At 53.4% G+C, this 11026-nt stretch overlaps 1 protein-coding gene across 3 annotated transcripts in view; it reads left to right on the top strand.

Annotated features, from left to right (window-relative positions):
* The first annotated feature begins 1791 nt into the window (after positions 1-1791).
* The window catches only part of Kdm4b (lysine demethylase 4B), an 89419-nt gene continuing 80184 nt past the window's right edge, over positions 1792-11026 (top strand). For all 3 annotated transcript variants that reach the window (XM_029565321.1, XM_008836965.2, XM_008836964.2), the window contains exon 1: positions 1792-1978. The gene's annotated coding sequence lies outside the window, so the exon portion shown is untranslated. The remainder of the gene's footprint in view (positions 1979-11026) is intronic.

Here is an 11026-nt window from a genome sequence, read left to right as displayed (position 1 = left end):
TCCTAGGGCATTGAACCACATGGGTGCACCTACCTACCTGCAGGCAATACACTCATACACATAAAAATAAGATCAGCCGGCATGGTGGCACATGCCTTTAATTCCAGCACTCAGGAGGCAGAGGCAGGCGGATCTCTGAGTTCAAGGCCAGCCTGGTCTACATAGTGAGTTCTAGGACAGCTGGGGCTACAGGGAGACCCTGTCTCAAAAAGACCAAATTAAAAATAGAAAATTTATTTAAAAAAAAAGATCAAGGAAACAATTTAGTTCCAGTGCTTTGAATAATCTATGCAAGTCCCGCCCACTGGACAAAACCCTGGTAGCTACAGAATTCAGAGCTGCAGGGCAATTTAAAGTTGGTTTCTCTTGACCAGATGCTTATGAATGCTCTGATGTGATCTGAAGAGGGTGCTGGCTCCCTTTGGGGTTGGATACATGCACCTGTTTTATGCTCCTTTTGAAAATGGGGCAGCTTCTATTTAATGGGGTTTATATGAACTCATAACCCCATCCCCAGACCCCTGGGCTCTTTAATAAATAATGCATTGCTTGAAGAGTTTCTCCTTAAAATTTGAAATTTTCCCGTAAAAGATGATTTCTCCGTATTATGCAATATAAAAAATTACAGGATTTCTTGTTTTGCCCCCAAACCAGAAGCATGCCCTCAGTTCCACCTCCATTCCACAAGAAATAGTGATGGAGGGCTGGGGGAGATAGCTCAGTTGGTAAAGGAGCTTGTAGTCAGGTCTGATGACCTGACTTCGATCTTTGGAACCCCCAAGATGAAAAGAGAGAACCAACTTGTGCAAATTATTCTCCTGACTTCCACAAAACAATAAAAATTGTTGGTGATGATTACAGACTTCATTGTTTTGTGATTCTAAAGCCGTGAGGAGGGGGGTTGACACCCAGACCAGGAATTCCCGGTTTCCAGTCCACCAATTTACAAAATGCTGAGTTGGAAATTAAAATCCAAATAATTCATTTCTCAAAGGGCACTTGAGTTGAGAAATGAACATTTCTCCCTAATTCTTGCAACGTTTCCGTGGGCACCACTTTAAAAAAATCCAGTACACAGGGAGAGGGAGGCCCAGTGAAGTAATTTCCCCATAAACCTGGTCTCAGCTGAGCACGTTTCAGGGAACCCCAGGGAGCACAAAATAGCAACGTTTTGGGGGTCTTCTATGTCCTAATTCGGTCCTTTGCAAAGCTGCGTTCAAATTCCAGTTCTGGGTCTCGAACCCCGGTTGCTTCCTGTCTCAGAAAGTAGGCGGGTGAGTGCTGATGTTGTGCGGGATCTCACGTACACAGCCGCGGCCTGATAACCAGGGCGGGGCCCGGAGTGAGCACGACAGTGATTGACATCTACCCTTAACCAATCGGCGCTCAGAGGCCGATCCCATGAACCAGTCCGATTTTCCCGAGTGGGGTCGCGGGGCGGTTCCTGAGTGCTCTTGTCAATCTGCGGGCGCTTCTGTCAATCCGAGACTTAATCGCTTTCGGATTGATTGTGCCCTTTTTGACGGGCGTGAGAACTATCCAGTGAGAATCGTGCCGGTCAGCAGGCACGTAAATAGGTGCTGGCGTGTCCTCTTCGTTGGACCAATGGGCGGGGAGAGGTCGTGCGCCTGCGGCCCCCCCCCCCCCGCTCAAAGAGGGCGGGGCCCCGCTGGTGTTGATGATGGGAGGGGCGGAGCTGTCAGCTTGCACCAATCAGCGTGCGGGCGTGGGCTCGCTGACCAATTGCGGACGACAAGGAGCTGTCGCACCTCCCCTCACAAGCTTTCGCCCTCCCCGCTGGAGGCGCTCGCTGAGGGCTCGGCTGCAAGCGAGCGAGCGAACGAACGAGCGAACCGGGCGAAGGCAGCAGTCGAGCGGCCCGAGCGAGCGAGGGAGGCCCGGCGGGGCGACGCCGAGACGGCGAAGCACGCGCTACTCAGCCCGCTGTCCGCTCTCGGGGTCGCGCGCGCCGCGCCAGGTGGGTCGGCGGCTGTCTTCGGAGCTGCGGATCCTTCAGGCCGCTCCGGGTGGCCTCCGCGGCCGCCATGGCTGAGCCCCGCGCTCGCCTGGCGGCCACCACGCGCACTCGAGACCGAGGCTTCGGCTGCGGCCTAGTCAGCTGCTCCGGGGTGAGAGGGGGAGGGGGGGAGCGCGACGCTTTTGTCCGATCGGCGCAGCGGTTGTTTGTTGATCGACAAAACGATTACATGCACTGCAAAGGAAGGTTTCTGTGTGTGTTGGGGGGAAACGATGGGGCCGGACAAAGGCGGGGCGGGGGCGGGGCGCCGCGGCCCCTTTTCCCGGGGCACAAAAGATGACAGCGTGGGTGGCACCGTGCAGTCATCGCTTTAGCACCCCCGAATCCTGAAAAAGAAGAAAAAAAGGCCCAAACCCTTGCTGCCCCCCGTTTGCATTTTGAATCCTTTTAGGGGATTCCCCCCATGCTAACCCGTTCCAAATAGCATCCATCGTGTCTTCTAAAACTTGACCCCCCTCGTGTTCCAGGAGCTCTTAAATCAGTGTGTGATCTGCATATTTTTCAGTTTAAAAAACTGCATGTCTTTGCTGCTGTAAAGGCAGCTCTTTGCACCCGTCCCTTGTCTCTCCTGGAAGCCGTGAATTGTGCAGTTTCTCGCGTGGACAATCGTCCAGGGTGCACCCTAATACACTATCACCTCCGTTTTCCTTCCCCAAAGCTGGGGACAGCGGGAGACGAGTGTCTTTCTATCGGGTGCTGAGGGGTGCGGTAAGCCAGGTGGAAATGGGGGTTCCCTGTCCACTTGGGTCCAGACTTGAAGATCTGATAGTTTAACTGGAGAGCTTTTGGCATCTCTGGAGCCTTACAGTCCCCCCCCATCTGTCTGATTGGGGGCAGAAGAGATGGGATTGTTTTAAGAATTCAGCAACACCCTGGAAACTGTTTGCCAAGTTGCAAAAACTAGCCAGAGGGAGGCTCAGCCTGGTGGAGCCCAGGGATCCTGAAATATAAAGAAAATGGGGAAATCCCCAGCCACCTCTGTCCTAATAGTTGTGTATCTGATTCCCTCCCTCCCCAGCTCTCACCTCAAAATGTGCTCATTACTTGGGTCTTTGGGGGTTTTGATCCCCGCCAGGAAATCGCTAATCACTCCCTTAAATCTCCAATAATAGCTGTGTTCAGAGCCAGTGGGAGGGCGTGTCCCCAGACAGGACCAGCCTTTTCTTACCACTCCTGCCCCCGCCGTCTGGTCTGTCATCTTCACCTCTGTCTCCAAACCCTCTGGGTGCTGGGTGTCTAAACTTGCTGGATGGCTAAGCAGGGTACTGGTGAGTTTCCCTGTTCTCCCTGGCCACCAGGGACTCCTGGCAGGACTTTTACAGCCAGGGAGGGTGGGAATTGGTGAGGTCAGGTTGTACAAAGTTCCCTAAGGATGTTTTGATATTAGTGGAAATGTTCCGATGTGGGTGCCCTGTGTGCCTGAGTGGATCCATATGCGCCTGTCATTGTGCATGTGCAGAGCCAGGCATGTGCAGGTCTTAGTGTTTTGAGTTTTCTAATCCTTTCCTCCTTGGGGAGTGGACTAAGCCTTTCCTCCTTGGGCAGGTGACATCCCGGAGCTCTGAGGGGTCTCTGTCCTTTCCCATTCCTGGAGGACCCCTCCATCCTCCCAACTTTGATCTAGCCTGGGAGTCCTCTGTCCCTGCTGTGCTGCTCTTGGCCTCCTTGTTCTGTGCCTCCCCCCCATCCCTGGGACTCCCAACCCTGGCCATCTGTCCCTGTGCCACATGACACCTGTGGGGAGTCACCTGGCATGTCAGCTTCAGGCAGGACCAGCTATCACTCCCTAGCTTGGGGCTCACTGTTGGTGGGGAAGATGCTGCCCCAGGCCCTGGATCCTAGGAGGCCATGGTCAGGGACAGGCCGCTTCTAAGTGGCTCTTCTCTGCTTCTGGAGGTTGCCTGGCCTTGGGCATCTCACTTGCTCAGAGCCAAGGTCAGGCCTGCTGGGAGGGGGTAGGGGAGCAGACTGGCCACAGGTCACACTGGCAGATGGTGGGCTCCAGAGAGACTTGTCACAGGGTTGTCCCTGTCTCGAGGGGCCTCAGAGCCTGGGCCACTGCTATGCTTTAGAACTAGACAGAAGAGGAGGGTTGGCCGGAGTTCAGTGTCCCTGGGTTCTTGGTGACATCCTTGGAGTTCTGGCCTCTGTGCCCTGTCCTGCCAGATGTGGGAGGCCTGGAGGCTGAGTTGAGGCTCCTCCTCCAGGCAGGTGCCTCTCCTGATCTGTCTGCCCCTGCCCTGTAGAGGGGCTGAGCACACCCCTGAGAGGGTCAAGGGCAAGAGCAGGAGGCCAGGGTGGACTGTCCCCGCCCCCCACCTTGGCCAGGCTGCCTCTGGGGTCGGCAGTCAGGGCCCTGCAGGGTGCCAAGTGGTAGCTGGCTGCCACTCATGCCACGCAAGCAATGTGTATCCCCAGATGTTATGCAGGGTCCCCTAGGCTGCTCGCCCTGTATCCCAAGTCTCCCTGCCCTTCCAAGTCTGCAGTTGTCATCCAGGGAGGACATGAGCTGCCTGTGACCACCTTGGCACCATGTGCCCACCCTGTGCAGCTCCCAGCCCTGTACCTATGGAGGGGCATAGACACCCCATCCTGTGTCTCATCCTGTAGCTTTGATAGACTCGGGATGACTCACTTCTGAACAGTGATGGGGCAGTGTCCCTGCGCTGGAGCCCCACACAGTGACAGGGAACCCAGTGCAGAAAAAGCAACTTAAAAGTTATGAAATGATTTTTAAATTTTTGTTTTGGATTATTATTATTATTATTATTTTTTGTCTTTTTTGAGACAGGGTCTCCCTGTAGCCCCAGCTGTCCTGGAACTCACTGTGTAGACCAGGCTGGCCTTGAACTCACAGAGATCCGCCCATTCTTGTCTCCTGAGTGCTGGGATTGAAGGTGTGCACTATCACCCACAGTTCTGAATTGAGTTTTTCAAAGTCTTGGGTGAGTTGGTTTTTGAGTTCATTCCTGCTTGGTGCAGCCTGATCTGGGAGTCTGTTAGACTGGGAGGTGCCCCATCATTTTCCTACCTGGTCTACCAGTGTTCTTCCCTGTGGGGACAGGAGCAAGCTGGACAGCACCCCTACACACTGGGAAACCGTCTACTCAAAAACTGAAGCCCAGAGGCTCAGTGTGTAGAGCGCTTGGCCTAGCATACATGAGGCCCTAGGTCAATCCCTAGTGCCCCATAAATTAGGTGCCACATGACTGTCTTTTCAGCACTCAGGAGGTAGAGAGGTAGGAGGATCAGGAGTTCAAGGAGTTCAAGTTCACTACATAGTGAGTTCTAGGCCACCCTGGGTTAAATGAGACCATTTCTCAAAAAAATGAAAAGGGTCTGGAGAGATGGTTCAGCAGTTAAGAGCACTGGCTGCTCTTGCAGAGAACCTAGGTTTGGTTCCCAACATCACATGGTGACTAAGAGCCATCAGTAGCTCCAGTTCCAGGGATTCAACACCCTCTTCTGGCTTCCTTGGGCATTGCACACATACAGTATACTTACATACATGCAGGCAAAACACCCATGTACATAAAATAAAATAAAAGTAAATAAAAAACAGCCAGGCATGGTGGTCACATGGCTGTAGTTCCAGCACTTGGGAGGCAGAGGCAGGCAGATCTCTGTGAGTTTGAGGCCAGCCTGGTCTATCTAGTGAGTTCCAGGACAGCTGGGTCTACAGGGAGACCCTGTCCCCCCCCCCCCAGAGTAAATCAAAACCAAAATATCAGGGCTGCAGACAGACTGTGGGTAGAGCACCTGGTGCACAGCCTGAGGACTTGAGTTTGAATCCCCAGCATCCTGTATAAGTCAGATATGGCCACATGTGCCTGGGACGCTGGTGTTTGGGATGTGCATACAGGACGGCCCCTAGGCTTCAGTTCAGTTCAGTTCGGTGAGAAAGCCTGCTGCATGGTGGATGGTGGGGAATGGTGGCCACGCCTTTAACCCCAGCACTTAGGAGGCAGATCTTTGTGAGATCAAGGCCAACCTGTCTATATAGTGAGTTCGAGGCCAGCTGGGACTAGACCCAGCCTAAAAAAAAGACCAAATAATATAAATAATAATAATAATAATAATAATAATAATAATAATAATAAACATCGGGTGGAGAGGGACTGAGGAAGATACCCGTAACAGCCTTGGACCTCCACATGGGTGCATCCTGAGACACATATGTACACAGAGACACACAGACACCCCACAAAACTCCAAACCCCAAAGACGTAAGAATGGGGCTGGGGTGCATCTCAGTGGAGCACCTGCCTTGTGCGTGTGAGGTCCTGGATTCATTTCCAGCACCCCAAATAGATGTCAACAAGGGGATGTAATTTCCCTTTTGGGGTGTCTGACCTGTCCTCACCTTTGGGTGACAATTTCTCAGGTGTCTTGGGTGTCTGGAGAGTCGCATATACCCAGCTTTGGGGTCCCGGGACCCCCGTGGCTGATGGTATGAAGTGAGAGCCACTCCCCTGTGCTCACCTGTCCTGCCAATGTCCTGTGAGAGGGGGTGCTGTTGCCTCACAAGGTGGCCTCTGCTATCACCTGGTGGGCGAGGTGACTGTCACGGGTGCATGAGAACAAGGGCCCAGGCTTGGAACAGGTGGCCTGGTTGGGGACTAGGGCTTGAGTCTGCTGTGTTTCTCTGTCTTGTTGGGGTCCCAGACTTTTAGAGTTTACGCTTCATGGTGTGTGTCTGCCATCTCCGTGTCACCTGTTTCCCTTTTGCGCTCCTCTGCTATCTAGTGGCGTCAGCCACTGAGGGTTTGGGGACCAGCCATCTTTGCGTGGTGGTGGACTACACTTCTCTCTTTTTTAATTAAAAATCTGTGTGTGTGAAGGTCAGAGATCACCTGGGGTGTCCATCTTTGGCCTCTACTTCCATCTCATCAGAGTCAAGATTCCAAGGTACCCTGCTTTCCCTAAGTGCTGAGGATTCAAACTCTGTTCTGCATGCTTGCATAGCAGGTGACTTGCCCTCTGAGTTGTCTTCCCAGCCTGGAGAGCCCCCTAGAGTGCCCCCCTCAAGTCTGCCTCCATGGTCGTGGGATTATAGGCCACACCATCACACCCAGCATAATGAGGGATCTGAGGATTTGAACTTGGGTCCTTGCATCTGCCTGACAGAGGCTTGACACTTGGGGGAGGGGGGATCCCACTCCAGCCTCTGCCTCCTGCTGGAACTAGAGTGTGAGGGCCCTGAGTGCTGGATGCAGTGAATTTGTCAGGTAGGTCCAGGGGGTTCCATGACCCATCAGGCCTGAGCTGTGGTCACAGTGTGGCAGCTCTTGGCTGGGCAGCTCTGCTATGCCAGCTGTGGGTGTTTAGTGTGGACCCCATTGCATGCTGCATCAGGGCTGGACCCACCAAGACCCTGTGCTCCCCCAGCCCATTAGATGGTTGGCCTAAGAGGAATGGGCATGCTGAGAGGGAGAGACAGGGAAGGAGGAAGGGAAGGGACCATGTCTGACTGGGGAGTGGAGAGCGTCCCAGGACATGAAGCTTCCTCCTTGGGAAATCTCAGGTTCTTTGTCACACAGGGCTGGACAGAGTCTCCCCATTGACTGTCCTGGCTGTAGCTGAGGTCCACAGCTTGCTGTCGGTAGCCACTGCTGGATATTCTGCAGGCTCTGGGGCCTGGGCAGGTATACCCCAAGACACACACCCACCAGTGGCCTCACTCAGTGAGGGGATTTTCTGCCGGCCACCTGCCCCCACCTATCCCCACCTGTCCCCACTTGCCGCCATGACTTCTGAGCCGATGACTGGGCTGCAGCTGGCTGGCATAGTTGCCCGGAGTTGAGACACTGCAGCCAGGGTGTCACCTCTGCTCTGAGTCCCCCGGAGCAGTCTGGCTGCGTGTGCCCAGTGCAGGCATGGCGGCAGCATGATGGCTGGAGTCTACCATGCCCGGGTTGTCCTGCCACCATGGGGGGCTGCTCTGGGAGTCATGTTGCTGAGCCTGTCCATGTGGGTAATGCTGGGCAAAGGGAGAAGGGGACACTGGAACTGGGGCCTGGCAGATCCTAGAGATGGATAGGAGGATGTGGGTGTCACTGGGGCTCCCCAGCACCAGCCACCCAGGATCGATTGGGGATGGGCAGCTGCTTCTCTCGGGAACCTGGAGTCCTGGTGCAGGGGGCTGTTGACCCTGCCCAAAGTCCCTGCAGTCCCAGGGTTGCCAACCATATGTGTGCCACCTCCTCAGAGTCATAGTCCCAACCCACCATCTTTGAAGATGGTTTGTTTTGGGTTGAAATTACATTTGCCTGTGCATGCATGTGCGTGCATGTGTGTGTGTGTGTGCATGTGCATGTTTCATGGCATATATATGGAGTCAGAGGACAACTTTCAGTCTCGGTTCTCTCCTTCCATCATGTGGGTTCTGAGGATCCTGCTGAACCCTCTTGCCAGCCCTTAATATTTTCTAGTTGCTGCATTAGAACTTAAAAGCAAAGCAGGTGGAATCAGTGTTAGTTCTGTTGCACCCACCCTGCGGTCACCGTAGAAATCAGCCCCAGAAACTTTGCACTGTGTTTTGTTTGCATAGAGTCTCACTTTGTATACCAGGCTGGCCTTAAACTCATGGCAGTCTTCCTGCTTCAGCCTCCTGAATGCTGAGATGACAGGCCAGTGCTGGGTTGGTACCGGAATTTGACAGTCATAGTGTATACCCATCGAGCGCTGTTTGTCCATGCCTGGTCATTTGGAGCAGACATGGGTATTTCTGGGGAGACTGGACTAGAGGCAATGCTTACCTGAAGAGTCCTGATTCTGCCTGCTGTGCGGGTCAAGTTTCCTGCATGCTCAAGCTGGGGTCTGACTGTGAAGTGACTGACTGACCAATTGAGAGCTGTGCTTCTGGCCCAACTGCTGGCCAAGTGCTGGTAAAGGCTTGGGAATGAGCTGTGTGGACTTGCAGACTGGCTTCTTGTGGTGGAGATAACTTTGTTTTCTTGTCCTGTGGCTACCCCTGGCTCAGGTATGTTATTGTCTCCAAGGTTCTGAGTCCCACATGTTCAGCCTCACCCGTGGTGCACCAAAGTTCTGAGCTGCCCGTTTTCAGGTGCTGGGGTCAGAGCAGGAGCAGAGTCACCCCAACCAGCCTGTAAACAGTAAGGTGGTGGTGGGGGTGGCAGTGAGTGCCTACCCAGCATGCACCAGGCCCTGGCTGGTTCTCCTACACCCTAAACTCAAGAGGGTAATGGCACTTGCCACCAAGACTGGGGACCTGAGTTCGATCCTTTAGTAGGTAAGGGCAGAGAGGTTCCAAGGGCAGAGGGCGTGTGTGAACGTCCTGGGATGGAGTTCCTGAGGCAGGTGAGCATCAGGAGCTGCTGTTGCCAAGGCTCAGGCCGTGTCTGCACTGACCCATCCGGCAGGAGGTCAGATGTGCTGACTGATAGTGCCGGCACTGCCAGTGACTCAGAAGAGTGGCTGGGCTGAGCTGGCAGACTCACTCTTTGGTGGCACTACAGGGCTGAGATGTGGGGGACAGAGGAAGGAGGACTCTGTTAACTCCCACTGTGTGTGCTTGGAGAGATCATCTCCTCTTTGGGTCTCACCTTCCTGGGACCACATGGGGCTATGGTGATTGGTTGGAGGCCCAGGGGCAGGGTGGACCTACTCACTCCTGTAGGACCAACCCACTGCTGCTTGTGACTTTGGGGCCTTCTCCTTACTCTGGGTATGGAGGTCAAAGAAGAACTTTCTGGAGTGTGCCCTCTCCTTCCACCATGCAGGTCCCGAGGATCAAACTCGCCTCATCAAGCTTGATGGCAAGCACCATACTTTCTGAGCCACCTTGCCGCCCATTTTATTTTTTTATTTCTGTCCAGGTGTGTGTGGAGGCCAGCAGACAACCTTGGGTGTTCCTTAGTCACCGTCCACCTCTTTTTTTGAGGTAGGGTGTGGCCCAAATTCTCTCTGGATCTCCTGTGCGATCAGACAAACCATATAATATATTTTATGTGAGTTTATTAACTTACAAAGGAATGAGTACCCAGTGCCTAGCCCCGCGCCACCACCACTCAGAGCCCACCTTATCAGACCGTGCCATGCCCATAGCCCTGCATTCACTCATAACCTCCTGGACCAGTGATCTTGCCCCAGGTCCACAGGGAGTCAGTCCATTCTGTCTTTGAGTTGCTGCGCTGGCTGCAAGTTTCCTACACCATCAAGCTCTACCAGCAGCTCCTGGTTTCCATCCCAAGATGGCTCCCGGCTTCCCTTCCTACTTCCAGCTCATGTCAGGCCCCGCCCACTGGAGGAACCAGCCAATCGGGAGACACTCCACCCTTTTTCTCTGCTCTTACAGTCTTTCTGCCAATCTTCCGCTAAAGTCCCTGAGCCTTGGAGGGGGTGGTAGATGTAGGGTGATCTCTCTTGTATCTTGGTGAGATAGTGGCTTCTTGGGCCTCCCCATTAGTCGTCTTTAGGTCGTGCCCACTGATCTATCTCAGTGGTGTTTTTTCCTACTATAAAGACAAATGGAAGGAAGTAGACACATTTAAACAAACACGAATGTAAATACAAATGCCTAGACAATATCCCAGTAGGTGTACTATACTCATTAAACAGTATACTTATGATGGCTTCTCCACTAGGGCCTGTAGCCTTTCTCGACAAAAGGCGTTGGCCTGGTCTGCAGCACCAGATGTGTGTTCCACCCCTAGGAGCAGGCCTTATCCAATTAGAAATTTGTCAGTTGCATATATGTGGTTGAGCCATTATTGCACTTGCAGATATTGTTTGGCGTGTCTGTAGTGTGCAGCACGCGGGGTCCATCGTTGAGTAGACTTATAGGGGATCCTTTCTTCCCCAACCATCTGTATAGAGCCTCTGGCAATATGAACGTCGTCCATCCAGTGGCACAGAGTTTTTTTTGGCTTAGTCTCAGTTCCATCTCTTCTCCTGCGCTCACAACATGCAGGGTCCTCAGCATCATGGCCTTACTGACCTTTCTAGTGTACAACCGACATTAATGGT

This window comes from Nannospalax galili, unplaced genomic scaffold (assembly GCF_000622305.1).
Source record: "Nannospalax galili isolate Female #2095 unplaced genomic scaffold, S.galili_v1.0 scaffold77, whole genome shotgun sequence".
In the NCBI taxonomy this organism is placed as follows: domain Eukaryota; kingdom Metazoa; phylum Chordata; class Mammalia; order Rodentia; family Spalacidae; genus Nannospalax; species Nannospalax galili.
Note: the sequence above shows the minus strand (reverse complement) of the source record. Positions and strands in the feature narration are given on the sequence as shown.